Source organism: Chelonoidis abingdonii, chromosome 1 (assembly GCF_003597395.2).
Source record: "Chelonoidis abingdonii isolate Lonesome George chromosome 1, CheloAbing_2.0, whole genome shotgun sequence".
NCBI classification, from domain to species: Eukaryota; Metazoa; Chordata; order Testudines; family Testudinidae; genus Chelonoidis; species Chelonoidis abingdonii.
In genome coordinates, this window is record NC_133769.1 from 95,878,836 (window position 1) to 95,888,308 (window position 9,473).

Below are 9,473 nucleotides of genomic sequence, written 5' to 3' on the forward strand. Positions count from 1 at the left end.
ACTTAACAACTATGTAACTACTGATTAGATTTGTGAAAGAATGATGGCTTTTATGAGAAAAGCATGAATTTTGCCAGACTCTTAGGGCTGGACCCAATAAAGATTTTCAGGTCTGGGGCCATTGCCATCTCATGCAATGCTGGCTGTGGCAGCCATTTTAAATTCAGAATCCATTTTTTGTCTGCTGATGTTTTTCTGATGCTGATTGTTTATGGTATTAAATCATCCCGTGGGTTTTTAATTTTGTACTTCTGTATTCCCATTGTTTTAGGTATCCTAACAATTAAAACAATGAATTGTGATGATTTGAGATTATATAAAAATATTAAGAATTAACATGGTCTAGTAAATTCTTCCTGGTGACACACTGTGAAGTATTATTTTCACAGAAAAATAACACAATAAGTTTACAAGTTTCCATTTAGGAACAGAAAATTATATTTCATCTGCATAACAGGATATTGCAGGAGGTTTGCTGAACAAGGGGAGTTTATTTTCCTTGATGGGCTCTGTTAAAGGCTTAGTTTTATCTTGCAATCTCTGCTACAAATATGGTGTAACTAAGGGTATGTCTACATTACGGGATTATTCCGATTTTACAGAAACCGATTTTTGGAAACAGATTGTACAAGGTCGAGGGCACACGGCCACACTAAGCACATTAATTCAGCTGTGTGCGTCCATGGTCTGAGGCTAGCGTCGATTTCCGGAGCATTGCACTGTGGGTAGCTATCCCATAGCTAACCCATAGTTCCCACAGTCTCCCCCGCCCATTGGAATTCTGGGTTGAGATCCCAGTACCTGATGGGGCCAAAAATTTGTCACGGGTGCTTATGGGTAAATTTCATCAGTCAATCCTCCCTCCGTGAAAGCAACGGCAGACAATCATTTCGTGCCCTTTTCCCAGGATTGCCCTGGCAGACGCCATAGCACGGTAACCATGGAGCCCGTTCAGCCTTTTGTCACTGTCACCGTATGTGTACTGGATGCTGCTGACAGGTGCAATACTGCAGTGCTACACAGCAGCATCCCCTTGCCTTTGCAAGTTAGCAAAGACGGTTACCAGCCATACTGTACCATCTGCTGCTTTGCAAGTTGACAAAGATGGTTACCAGTCATATTGTACCATCTGCTGCTATCATGAGTGCTCCTGGTTGGCCTCAGTGAGGTTGGTCGGGGGCACCTGGACAAAAATGGGAATGACTCCCCAGGTCATTCTCTTCTTTAAGTTTTGTCTAATGCAGAGTCAGTCCTGCCTAGAATATCAGACAATCCTACTAAAGAACCAGAGAGGAAAACGGCCGCTCTGGGTCAGAGCCCCAGCTATCCCGCAGAAATGATGAGCTGCATGCCATTCTAGGGGGTGCCCCTGCAACAACCCCACCCATTGCTTCCCTCCTCCTCCACCCCCCCGGGCTACCGTGGCAGTTATCCCCCCATTTGAGTGATGAAGTAATAAAGAATGCATGAATAAGAAACATCATTGACTTTATTACCTCTGCAAGCAGAGATCAAAGGGGGGAGGGGAGGGCGGTTGGCTTACAGCAAAGTAGAGTGAACCACCATTCTGCACTTGCTCAGCCTATAGCTGGAAATGGGAATCTGTGACAAGCACTAGGATAGAAGCACAGGCAGGACTAAATCTCCAATTGTGTGTGGGCCTTTGGTTGAGACTGGTAAAATACAAAATGTCCCAGGATATGTATGTTGGGGGACAGTTCTAAATGGCAGCTTAATTTTTTTATTTGCAGCAAAAGGTAGAGGTCTAAGTATCTGATTGTGATTCCTGGTAGCAAGGGGTAGGCGCAACAGCGCGGTGCTGCTGACTGGGGAAAGCAGCCTGAGACAGAAGCTTCCAGCTGGCATGGTATTCCAGGCAGGACTGACTCTCCATTAGACAAAACTTAAAGAAGAGAATGACCTGGAGTCATTCCCATTTTTGCCCAGGTGCCCCCGGCTGACCTCACCAAGGCCAGCCAAGAGCACCCACTGGATGACGATGACGGATACCAGTCATACTGTACCATCTGCTGTCCGCAAGGCAAGGGAAGGAGATGCTACTGTGTAGCGCTGCAGCACCGCGTCTGCCAGCAGCATCCAGTAGACATACGGTGACATTGAAAAAAGGCGAGAAACTAATTTTTCCCCTTTGCTTTCATGGAGGGGAAGGGAGAGGGGCTGATGACATATACCCTCAACCACTCGCGACAATGTTTTTGACCCTTCAGGCTTTGGGAGCTCAGCCAAGAATTCAAATTGTTTTCAGAGAGTGCGGGAACTGTGGGATTGCTACAGTAGTCAGTTGCCCCTCCCTCCGTGAGCGTCCATTTGATTCTTTGGCTTTCTGGTACGCTTGTCTCAGCTCCTTAAGTTTCACGCAGCACTGTGTGATGAGTTCCTGTTGTGGCCTCTGTCCACATAGCCCTGGAGATTTTTTCAAATATTTTGGCATTTCATCTATTGGAACGGAGTTCTGATAGAACAGATTCATCTCCCCATACAGAGATCAGATTCAGTGTCTCCCATATGGTCCATGCTGGAGCTCTTTTTTGAGTCTGGGGCGGCATGGTGACCTGTGTTGATCAGCTCTTCATGCTGGGCAAACACAAAATGAAATTCAAAAGTTCACGGGGCTTTTTCTGTCTACCTGGCCAGTGCATCTGAGTTCAAATTGCTGTCCAGAGCGGTCACAATGGTGCACTGTAGGTTAGCTCCTGGATGCCAATAGCATCGAATTGCGGCCATACTAACCCTAATTTGAAATGGCAATACCGATTTCAGTGCTACTCCCCTCGTCTGGGAGAAGTACAGATATCGATATTAAGAGCCCTTTATATCGAAGTAAAGGGCTTCGTTGTGTGGACGGGTGCAGGGTTAATTTGGTTTAATGCTGCTAAATTCGAGACAGACTCGTAGTGTAGACCAAGCCAAGGAGACAATCACAGAAGGGTTTGCAATGTCTTTGATGTCTAGTTTAACAAAGTCTACACTCTTTTCGGAGAAGGGGTTGCCCATGTCTTCAATGACCTCAACCAGTGCCTTGACAGGTCATGCAAAGGAATCTTGGACACTTTTCACCTGCTCGTGGTGTTTTGCATTAGACCCTTTCTCTGCTGCGGCTCCAAACTCCTTTCAACCTGGCCACCTCTGGTCCTGCTCTCATCCAGTGCTGAAGAGCCTCTGGACTTCCTGCTATCCCCTTTCATTATGGCATTATTTTGCTCATGAGCTTGGTCAAGGATGATTGCAGAGAAAGTGTGCTATGTTTGGCGACCTGTGAAGTTCCCCTTTAGGAACTCTTTAGCTATGTCTGGATGCACTGTGTGAAGGCTTACTGTAACTGGGAGGTAAGCAGGCACCTAACAAGTGAAATTAGTATCATCTAATGCAAAGAACCAGGGTCACAGCTTCCCAAGGCATTCAGCGTAGAGAGGGAAGTTTGCCTGGCAGATTCACAGCACGCGAGTCAATAAAAGAAGCTCCAGATGAATGTGCTATGCCAGAATTGGGACATTGGGTTTTCTAGTTTTTGCTTATCACATGATGTATCATACCCCATTCTGACATACTAGGTACAGTCCAGACCAATGAGCCACTGTGTCACACCTGCCCTGCAAGCTTGGGTGCCTTAAGATGCCTTGCTGAAGTAGCTCCCACTTAGGCCATTCACAAACAGCCTTCCAGCATGCAAGCCCCATGCTGATTGTGCAACTGCCGCCTGCCAGCCACACTTGGGTTACACTCTGGCTCTCACCAACCTTGGTTATATTGCAGGGTGACCCCAACACCCCCAGTCCCCGATTTTCCCCCAGAAATGTATGTTCTGTGCTTGGCAGACCTCTCCTGGACAGTGCCGAATATTTCAAATCCATTATTCCTTAAAGGGACTAATATGTTAGCTTATGATCTCAAATAGTTATTCAGACAATTGAATTTATACACTGGTTTAGCAAAAACAATAAAATGAATTTATTTAACTACAAAGACATTTTAAGTGAATATCAGTAATGTGGCATAAAAAGTCAGAAATGGTTACAAGAAAAATGAAGATATGACTTCACTAATACCTAAATTAAACTATATCAGATTTGAGCAAAATGTCTTACCGTATGCTTTTAGTAGTTTTACTGACCAAACTCTGTAGGTCAGAACCCCTCCCACAGAGTCCAATGAATGCTTCCTTTATCTCTTTAGGTGTAGTGAATTTGATTGGTGGAGTGGGGTGCATTGGGGTGTTTGCCCCTCCTTTTTACTGTCTCCATCTCCAAGTGCCCAGTTCGATGTGTATTTCAAGAGAGGAACTAAGAGTTTATGTGGAAGGATGTTCCCTGATGGTTTTTTCTCACCTTTTTGAGCTTTCTTTGTTTCCCTTCCTGCTTGATGACTCTGTTTGAGGCTTAAATGCAAATTAAGCAGAGCACACATTCCTTTGTTTAGGACAGACCTGTTTGCCAACCTTAGTTTGGGTAGGGCTGTGGAATTTGGGAACATGTGTTTATAATATCATATGGGGAAATATTATAATTTAAGTACACTGTTGCCATGCAGTGTCTGGCAACAATGGCTCTGATGCAAGACACTGCCCAGTGTGCACCAGCAGTGAGGCTCCCCTACTAAAAGCTAAAATCACTGGGAGCTGTGTTAAATTTTGGGCCCTGAAAACATCTTGGTGATTGGCCAACAGGGTGGCTGGTGGAGAGGCACAGCGAGTGGCCAGCAGGGCAGCTGGTAGAGTGGTGCAACAATCGGCCAGCAGGGTGGCTGGTGGAGAGGGCCAAAGCGAAGGCCTGCAGAGAGGGGTAGCAAGTGAGTGCCCGAGCAGCAGAGTGAGTAAGGTGCCTCCTTACCCGTCCCCCACTCCCACCCCAGGGTGGGAGATGAACTCTGCAGATACACCTCTGAACTCTGGGCCTCAATGCTACTTCAATCCATGACCCTTTTCCTGGGACCTGTGGGGTCACTCCCTTCCTTTTAAAAAGATGAAATCCTCATGAATGGTGGTTTGGCTTCAAAACCACAGAACAGAATTAATCATCTTCATTTTCTTTTGAAGTAAAGTGTTCATCAGTTCCACCAGTCATTTTGTCTTATGCATTATCTCACAGCAGTCAGTACAGATCTTTTGTTAACTTGTTTCCAGATTCTGTTATGGTTAAAGTTTTTTTGGAATTTTATCAATGATAATGCCTGACATATTTAGTCAGCAATGGACTTGTGCTGGTGTTAAGGTCTAGTTTTAAGGAGTATGAAGCTCCATTAAGATTCCTTCCTAACATCCACAGTTAGTGTAATATGCTGGTTTTATTTAATGGAGACATCTAGAAAACAAAAATACGTGTTGCACCTGTTTCTTGTGCTTTGATGACTGCAAAAGTTGGAGATATCCCTGGGGCAGATCCCTTGACCCTCTTGGTATGTCTTGCTTGTCTAGTTTTTTGTAATTTCTTCTTTGCTACTTTTCTCACATGAAAGAAAAGTCTTCAGTGCTCCGACACTGCAAGTATAATTGTAGCATCCATACGTAGGCGAGCCTCGTGTACTCCCTTATTTCACTGAAGCTATGTGTCATACTCTGCTACTAGATTGGTAATACTGTCCTGGTGCTTCAGTCAACCACTGTGTTTCCCACACTTTTTAATTAGGCCCAAGGTGCCGGGAGTGATTATCCAAGCAGCCTGCCATTTGACATTTTTGTATTAAATGAGCCTACAAATTTCCTTATCTTCATTTGATGTATCTTAAGAGTCTGAGTCAGCTTCTATTCAATGAAACTTTTTGAAACTGTGTCTTCTGTCGGGCTGTGTTTTGTCTGAAGTCTTGGAGTTTGAATGTGATTACTAGGGATCCTAGTTTTCCATGATAAAACCTCCCCCAAATTCTCCGATTAAAAAACCATAAAAATCTGCATTTAAAATGAAAGGTTGAAAATTAGTTTCCCTTTCCACAATATGTATCAGTATCAGTTGACCACAATGTTTTATTTATTATATTTACAATTTTTTAAGGTGAGAGCCTGAATACACCCCCTCCCACCCATTCTACTGATTATCCACATTTTTGACTATCTGATTTGGCCCCAGTCCCAATTAGCTCAGATAATCGGGGTTCCAGTGTATATGTTTTTATTTTTTTCCCACAGATAGTAAGAACTAAATATTCTGTGTAAAAACACAAATTCCACTTTTTTCCATGGCAAATGGATTTCTAGGATCTCTGGTTACTACATATGTGTCACTTGCCTTCTTGCTTTAACACACTGATGCAGAGATTTCTGCCCATGAATGTGTCAGGTTTCCCTTTCTGCAGGACAACAATCTCCTTCACAAAGGAGCAGTTTGCCACATTTGTATTAAGTGGTGTTGCCTATTTTCTGCCAGGTGGGTGATTTGTTTTTTCTGGCTTATGTGTCTTTATTGCCCATCAGTAATTTGGACCTTGCCGCTCCTGTCTGTCTAAAGTATTTACAGAGACCCAATAGCTGCAACATCTAGGCACTGAACACAGTAAGAGGACATGAGGTTTAGACAAAAGCAGACTCCATTCCTGCCTTCCTGGGGTTCAGGATGTGGGGCTCTTTAAATGTATTTCTCATCACAGCTCTCCTACTTACCGGATCTTTCAGACAGAAGATGGGTTTCACGCTAGGCCCTGAAGGTGCCCAGACTACAGCAGACTGATTCTCCAGCAGGATGTTCCGCTACCTACAGCCTAGCTCTGAAAAGGCCCCACCTCCATGTTCCTGCATTCTCACTCTGGGAAGATCTAGTTTCATTGAGTGAATCGACAAAGCCACCCCTGAAGTAATCTGATCCTACTGGGCACCAGAGGACTTCTGGATCAGGGGGTGCATTTTAATAAATTGCTGCCTCCTTCCACAAAGAGAGAGAGAGAGAGAGAGAGAAAGCTCTTCCCATAGCTTTGTTAACACAGTACTGAGCCCTTTCACGCCCCAGCTGAAAAACTCCAAACAGCCCTTTTCTTCAGAGCTCACAAATGTGAATGTAGGAGGCAAGACTCAGGAACAACTCCGGCCACAGAACAGCAAAGTTCCCCTAGAAGACAACTTTGGCAAGATCTTGCTTTAGGCAGTGGCACTCCTTCTAGGAGCTGCTCCATGTGTATGGCCTGGGCTGAGCAATCCACTCCCCCAGCACAGCAGCCCCATTCCTCACGGTGGTGGCCCATAATAGGTTTATGTTGAAGTCTTTTTTTTAAACATAAGTAACTCCCCCACAGAAGCTGTAAGCGAGAGTTAAGTGTGGGTCGGAACCACCCTCACCATTACACACACTCCAAACTTCACGCATAAAGGAATCACAATCTAAATTTAAATAAACAATTCAGACCCCAAGTGTAGTAACCCACAGTTCACAGGCTTGTACTAATAAAGAAAAATTCTCATTAGCCAGCACCCAAATAACCTCAACTTTGTCTTTGCAGCTCTGTTAGACTACCCTTCCTTTTAGTAGTGCACATGTAACAGGGTGGCCTGCCCCTTTAAGGGCCAGGAGGCTGTGGGTCAGCCAGCCCTTTCCAATTAGCCTTGCCTTGCTACACCTGCACTGGAAGTGAGATTTAAAGAGAGCTCTTATGGGAGCCCAAGGGACTGAAGGTAGTGCTGGGGTGCCAGCAGGACAGAGGCCTGAGAAGCTACAGCTGGTAACCACATTGGGAGTGACCTATCTCTGGCTCCTGTCACCAGTCTCTGAGTCTAGCAAACTATTTCTGTGGAGTCTCCTCTCGCCCTGTGGGGTTGGCCTCCAAATGGTTCTGTCCCTCCGTTCTGTGATGGTCTTTGTGTCTCTGCTGGCTCTCTCTGGGTGTTATCTGCTGGCTTGTTTCCTGTTCCTTTGGATCACTTGTCCTTCTAGCATAGACAACTCACATGACCTGAGTGCTGCTTCACCCCTCAAAACTCAGTTCTATAGTCCAATCCTTCAGATGTCTCTGTAATGGCTGGGTCCCCACAGGAATGCTTGTCTCCAGGGCCAGTAGATCCTTGGTTGACATGTTGTACTCTAGTGCCTGCTTTCTCTGATTGTTGGCCATCTGCTCTGACAGATGTTCCTATCCTTTTCACTGCAACAGGTCTCCCCTCGCAGGTAGCAGTGTTTTGTCCTTTGTCCCATCTATGCCTGCACTGAACAGCTTTGGCACTCCTGTGATGGAGTTGTCCTGTCACTGACTTGATTCTTGTATCTAGCAGGTCACTGACCTCCCAGAAGTTTGAATAGTAGCCCACTATAATCAAGTATTGCTTTTCCTTGAAGCTAAACAAGTCCACTTCCACCTTTTTTCAAGGCAGTAAGCCCAGTGTCAACAGGAGGCATTAGGGTTGTCAGTTTTGGTTTGACATATTCTAGGAGATTTCATCACACGAGTCTCTCTCCGCTGCAGCCTGTACCTCAAACACCTCATATCTGTCCCCAGCCAGAGCCCTCATCCCCTGCACACCAACCCTCTGCCCCAGCCCTGAGCCCCCTGCTACAAGTGAACCCCTCATCCACGGGTCCACCTCGCAGCCCTCACCCCCATACCCCAAGCCTCTGCACTAGCCCTCAGCCCCTCCCACACACCACATCTTCATCCCCAGCCAGAGCCCTCATTCCCCAACCCTCTGCCCCAGCCCTGAGGCCCCTCCCACGCTCCGAACCCCTTGGCCCCAGCCCCGCCACACATCACCTCCATGTTGGTGCACATAACAAAATTAATTCCGCACATGGATGGAAAAAATTAGAGGGAACATTGTCCCACACCAGAGTGAAGTGAAGGCAGGGGCCTGCCACTTGAAAGTGAAGTATTGGGGGGACTGGAAAAGGTTCTCAGAAGGAGCAACCTACTAGTGGACAATGTCAATTTGAATGAAAAGAAAAGTTAAAATAGAACAATGTGTGTTGAACTAGATGGACCATTCGCCTGACCCAGAAAGACAAAGCCTGGGTCTCCATGCAAAGAACATTTAGAAAGATTTTGACAAGGCTTTTAATGGACTTGGCTGCATTAAGGATACTATACATCATATAGCTGTGGCTCTCATTATTCTACCAAAACCGCAAGTCACCAAGTAAAATCCCTCTGATGCTGAAAGGGCAAGTAAAAGCTGAACTTACCTGAATGGTAAAATTAGAAGTTAATGATCAAATTCAGACTCCAGCTGATTAGGAGAAAAGTATGAAAATGTTAACTGCAAAAGCTCACAATCCAGAATCCAAGCAAAATGACTCCATGTTGTTGGATTAGGGGGGTTTTGGGAGTGTGGGGGGGTGTCCAAATCTCATTATTTTCATCCGCTCTCATGGGGAAATAGTTTTATTTTGTGTAATGGCCCATCCACTCCCAGTCTTTATTCAAGCCTAATTTAATGGTGTCCAGTTTGCAAATTAATTCCAATTCAGCAGTTTCTCGTTGGAGTCTGTTTCTGAAGTTTTTTTATTGTAATATTGAGACTTTTAGGCCTGTAATCAAGTGACCAG